Source organism: Taudactylus pleione, unplaced genomic scaffold, assembly GCF_031769625.1.
Source record: "Taudactylus pleione unplaced genomic scaffold, aTauple2 ptg001146l, whole genome shotgun sequence".
Lineage (NCBI taxonomy): Eukaryota > Metazoa > Chordata > Amphibia > Anura > Myobatrachidae > Taudactylus > Taudactylus pleione.
In genome coordinates this window covers 485117-491116 of record NW_028285547.1, presented here as the reverse complement: position 1 = coordinate 491116, position 6000 = coordinate 485117, and positions in this window count along the sequence as shown.

The following is a 6000-nucleotide window of genomic DNA, read 5'->3' as shown; positions in this document are numbered from 1 at the left end:
CCCATCTGTGTCACCCCTGTCTGTTTGTCCCTCCCCCTTAGAATGTAAGCTCCTATGAGCAGGGCCCTCTACCCTCTTGTGCTTCTCCTTACTCTACCTTCATCTACTTCTTACTCTCTACCAGGGCACCTAACACTTGGTTGCTTTGCATTGTTGCTTATCTGGGTGTTATGGTCGCAAATGTAGCAATGTATATTATCCATGCCCTGTAATGTATTGTACTGTAAGTCACTGTAAATCAAACTATTTATGTACTTTGTAAGGCGCTGCGGAACACTTGTGGTGCCATATAAATAATCAATAATAATAATAATAAAATGTATTGCCACTATTAGCGGTTCTTGTAACCTTAGCTAGAAGGTTGATTCTACAATACTGGCTCTTACAGTTCCAACAATAGAAATGTTAAAATTTGAATTACTGTCCATACTTTATTTTGACAGACGTTCTGCTCTTTATGATATTGAAAAGGGAGTTAAGTCATTTTACGCAAAATGTGCTTTATAGTTAGATTATTTACCCATCGAAACTTCCAATAAAATGATGAAAGATGTCGAGTACCCCACTTGGGCATTACTTAGGCGTCTCACATCTAATTGCTCGATAAGACTTACCACCTTTACCTTTTGGTTTCTTAAAGCTGTACACGATGTGTTTTCAATAACTGATTGGCAACTTTTTCTTTCTTTTTGTTTTATTTCGCCTAATTTCTATACTTTATTTTTCTTTTCCCTGTAAAATAAAAATGTATTCAATGTTTTTTTTATTATAGATACAATGTATATATTTATTGATATCTTCCATGTAATACAAAGTCTTACATTTTTCTGTAATGTTGACATTTATTGAATAAAATAGTTTTTATTTAAAAAAACAACAGAAATCTGCATTTTTACCCTGGGTGAATCGTTATAATCAGTCAAGTAGCCATATAAATAAAATCTCTTAAAAATGATGGCTGATTGTGCAAACTGAGCCGGACCTAAAATTGCAAGATACTCGTATAATGTCATGTTACAAATGTGGTCCAGTATCAGGGACCTTGTCAAAACTGACATATCAAGCTTTTGTCCCAAGGCGGATGTGAGTCATGGAGGCAAACCAGTTTGTATTAGATGCACATGTACCAAATGTAGATTTATGATCCCAAGTGATAGTTTTTATCATCCGCACTCTGGGTACAAATATTCCATTCTTCACAAACTCACGTGCAATTTGAACTTTGTCATATACCAGATCATATGCCCCTGTGGTCTTTCTTACATAGGCAAGACCGAGTGGGTATTCAAAGGGAATCGGTATGAAATACCACCGGCCGCATGGCCGGCGGTTCGATTTCCGGCAGCCCGACATCAGCAGAATTCCGAGCAGCGGAAGCCCGACAGCGCTGGAAATCCTGATCGTGGATAGGCGAGTATCTACTAACCTAACCTAACCCCCCTAACACTCCTTAGAGGTGCCTAACCCTAACCTCCCCCCCAAGTGCCTAACCCTAACCACCCCCATCCCCGCTGCCTAAACCTAAGTCCCCCCCGGGGGTGCCTAACCCTAACCCTCCCTCCCCCTAGTCTAACCCTAACCCTCCCGGAGGGGTGCCTAACCCTAAATCCCCCCCGGGAGCCCTAAACCTAACCCTCCCCCCTGCGGCTGTCCGCTCGCGGCACCCAGCATCACTACGATCGGGATGCCGGGCGCCGGTCTCCCGGCGTCGGGGAACTGACGGGCGTCTACATCTAGACGCCCGGCATTTCACCCTTGCCGGGATATGACAGTCGGGAAGCCGGCTGCCGGTATTTAGGCAGTCGGCTTCCCGATTGCATACCATTCAAAGAATACGTGGCTGCTCATAGTAGTGCCATTAGATCAGCAATTCATTCTGGCACCAGCGAGCAGCCAGTTGGTAGGCACTTTGTATATGCCCCTCACCCGTTATCTGCCCTTAAATATAGAATGATTGATCACGTACCCCCGTCCATTAGGGGTGGCAATAGATCTAAAAAGTTGGTCCAATGTGAAGCTTGTTGGATACACTGGTTAGGCCCGTTAGCACCTAGAGGGTTAAATTAACAATTAGGTTTAGGTTCCTTTTTGCAAATATTGAGCTATATATATCTTTAGCTGACACAAAGGTTGTGAATATTTTACAGCAAACCTATCGGGTTACTGATATTTATTTGGATTAAGGTGCACATCCACTAAACGATTTTAGCCCTGTCCAACCTCTAAACGATTTTCCCTTGAAATTTGATCTTCCACTCTGAACGATTTGTAAACGATTTTTAAATGATTGAACGATAACGATATCGTTATCGTTCAATCGCCTTCTAAAATCGTCTAGTGGATGCCCCCCATTACTAATATTTGCTGCAATTTACCCTGTAATATTATCCTATTGGGAGTAATATAAAAAGCATGAGACAAGATGGAGTTTAATATACAGGTTGAGTCTCCCATATCCAAAATGCTTGGGACCAAGCGTATTTTGGATATCAGAATATTCCGTATTTTGGAATATTTGTATACCATATTGAAATGTCTTAGGCATAGGGCCCAAATCTAAACACAGAATGCATTTATGATTCATATACACATTATACACACAGCCTGAAAGTCATTTTAGACATTATTTTCAATAATTTTGTGGTTCAAACAAAGTTTGTGTACATACATGAAATTCATTTATGTTTCATATACACATTATACACAAAGCCTATAGGTCATTTTATACTTTTATTTGTAATAATTTTGTGCCTTAAACAAAGTTTGTGTACATTGACCCATCAAAAAGCAAAGGTTTCATTATCTCAGTCATGCTGAAAATATTCCTTATTTCGGAATATTTGGATATGGGAGACTGAACCTGTATATGGAAGTATGCTGATTCTCCCATATGTTTGTAGTGTTCGTGTTTATGCGCATATTGAAGTTTTATTTATTGTTTTAGTATTCTGTATCCATGGTGATGGTACACTATGACGCATCATTGGATGTGCGCCGCTGGTCGGGTGAGCAGTCCCTTTCCAGTGAGGTCGCGTGTGTGCACTGGGTGACTGACAATTTTTATGTATGTTACTGTCCTGATGAAAATGCCACGTTTATAGGCATTGAAACGTGGACTATCCAATCTGTGTCATGTTGTATTTTTGCATGCGTGGAGCGCCACACTTAAAGACGATATTTTATATATATATATATATATATATACTGTATATATATATATATATATATATATATATATAAATATATATATATCCCCATTCTCATTCTGTACACAAACATTTACTAACATGAAACCAGCAGGTAACGGTGTATGATCCAATGGAGGTAAGAGAACCATTATGGAAACAATCCTGCGCCATATTGGTAGGGTGATTGGCTTCTGACAGTGAATTACCCCTAGTGGTTAGGTATGTCCATGTGATAAGGAATATAGGGCCTGATTCAGAGCCGCTCGCTCTGAATCAGGGCCGGGCTTTTTTTTTTTTTGGAGTGGCCTCTTGCCCGCTCGCATAGCTGTGTGACCACCCACAGCTATTGCGAGCGGCCAGGATGGTTGCGATGGTCAAGACCATCGCGACCATCGGGCTTGCGACGAGACCCTTGTGTTAGGGTCTCATGGCCGCAAGCCCCAGAGAGCTTCTGGCTCTAATTGGTGCAAGACCCGGAGCGACGTAGTGCCCGTCGCTAGCCGGGTCTCGCGGCATGCGCACGACGGAGCCGGCTCCGTCATGCGCATGCGCTGTGGGCCACCATCGACCCGGTTGCGAGCGCTCAGCGCTCGCGACCGGGTCTGAATCAGGCCCATAGATTGTAAGCTCCATTGGGCCAGGGACTGATGAGAGTGTCTTTAAAGTGCTGTGGAATATAGAAATAACTAGTAATAAAATAAATTGATAAAAGTGGGCACTACTAGGGGCTGTTAAACCATTTATAACCCCCTTATCCCCGTCCCCAAGCAGAGCTGCTGCAGCATCATTTATCCCCGGGCGCTCTGCAGATCGTTGCAGATGTCGGAAGCCTTATCCTGAGGATAAATGTGTAACGAAGTCCTGATAATGGACAGGGGGCCTGATTCACTACAGATCGCTATTGCGAATGCGGCTGCGATTACGCATGCAGATCTGCTGCAAAAATATGCTGAGTGCAAATGCGAAACCAGTGCACAGCCAGCATAGAGACGCCCACTACCGCTATCTCACAGTCCTGCGTATACATCGGGAACATGGAGTAACATCCGCCCCTCACCCACAATTACAGCAGGTCTGACCTTACTCAGTAATCGCTAACCTCGTCGCACGCAGTGAGTACACAATCTGTGTATGCCGACGCAGTGGCTAATTTATGCACGCTCATGCAACGTCGTTCAAACGGACAGGCACGCCTGCGTTTCTCCGGGCCACTCCCCCGTCACCACCCCCAAACGCTGACGTTCCATCTCTTGACCTGCAATGGTTTGTGTAGGTGATCGCAATGCTAACTCACGCATGCGCAGTACGCACCATCGGCCGATCTGCATGCGCTGTTGCAGTTGCGATTCGTGATGAATCAGGCCCAGGGTGCAGAATTGCCCTGTACATTATATTAACATATGGTGCGGTCACCTCATTCTGTGAGCTCATTTATTATGTGAGCTACCTGCGCATCTAATTATAGACTGTGTATCATCCGGCAAGATCACAGACAAGTCACTACGGTTGGCAGGAGAAGGACAGTGCAGGACCTCTATAGAAACGCAGGCTATATGATCCAACATAGATATAAACGCTCTGTTTCCCTGCGATACAAAGGAGCCAATTATTCACCATCATTCCTTGCCTTACTCCATACTGCGGCAATAAGGGACAACTCAATCAAAGCATTCATGGTGACACAGCTGCTCCGATAAGTAACTTTCCGGCGATTGCTACAGGCTGTACGTCCGCTGCCATCGGTACGGGAAAAATTTACAGCGCTAGGTTCTGCTCCAGCAGAGTTTCTGCCGCTTAGGGGGTGCTTGCGCGCTCAAGGAGCCGGAGGAAATACTTCGCACTCCGATAAAGGGATAGAGCGTGCGAATGCCAGCTGAAGATGGTGCGTCTGTATCTGAGACTGGGCGGTAAATTTACTATTATTCATGTTGGTCCCGATTTACATTCTCGTGTGATATCACTTTTTTGCAAAACAGGGAATTTACAATCAATAAAGTCAGGTGATTTGTTAATTTTTTGGATTTAAAATCGGGTGATTTAATGCCGCAAATTTGTCAGTTTTTACCATTAGGTCCAATGGGACAGAAACATCTGGTAGAAGGTAAGTATGTGTGATTGAGGTATGTATGTAATAAACTTTTATTAAACACAGTGTGTGAGTACTGTCTTTGTTTAACTATTTATTTTACAGTGGGGGTACGGGTGCTGGCCGCCTGCTGGCACTTGTAGTTCCACAAGTGTCGAAGGGCAGGCATGCTGGCACCTGTAGTTCCATTTTAAAATACAATAGTTTAATACTATTTTACACTTTATTACCCCCAAACCCACCGCTCCAGGGGTGCGGGGAAGAGCCCCGGGCTTCAGACCAAGCCTGGGGTTCAGGAGAGGGGGGACCCCTTTTTTAGGGGGGCCCCACCTCCCCGGCTTGGCCTGACCAACTTGGGGTGAGAATGCTTTGGCCCTGGAGACCCGGTAATAGGGTCTCCGGGCTGTGGCATAACACCCCGGTCGTTTTGGGTCCAGTGCTGGTTTTAAATATATGGGGAACCCTATGCATTATTTTTCCCCCTAAATTTAAAACCAGGACTGGCCCTGCAGCCAGGTGCTGGTTCTTAAATTGCGGTGGAACCCTACTCGTTTTGTTCCCCATAATGTTAGGAACCCGGACTGGTTGACCAGTCCGGGCTGGTTAGCCTTTATTTTGGGGGGAGGGGGACCCCACGTATTTTTTTTTCCATAAAATTAACCCTTAAAATATATATAAAAAAAAATAAACAAGCAGTCTGCACAAATTTCACTGATATGTGCAGGC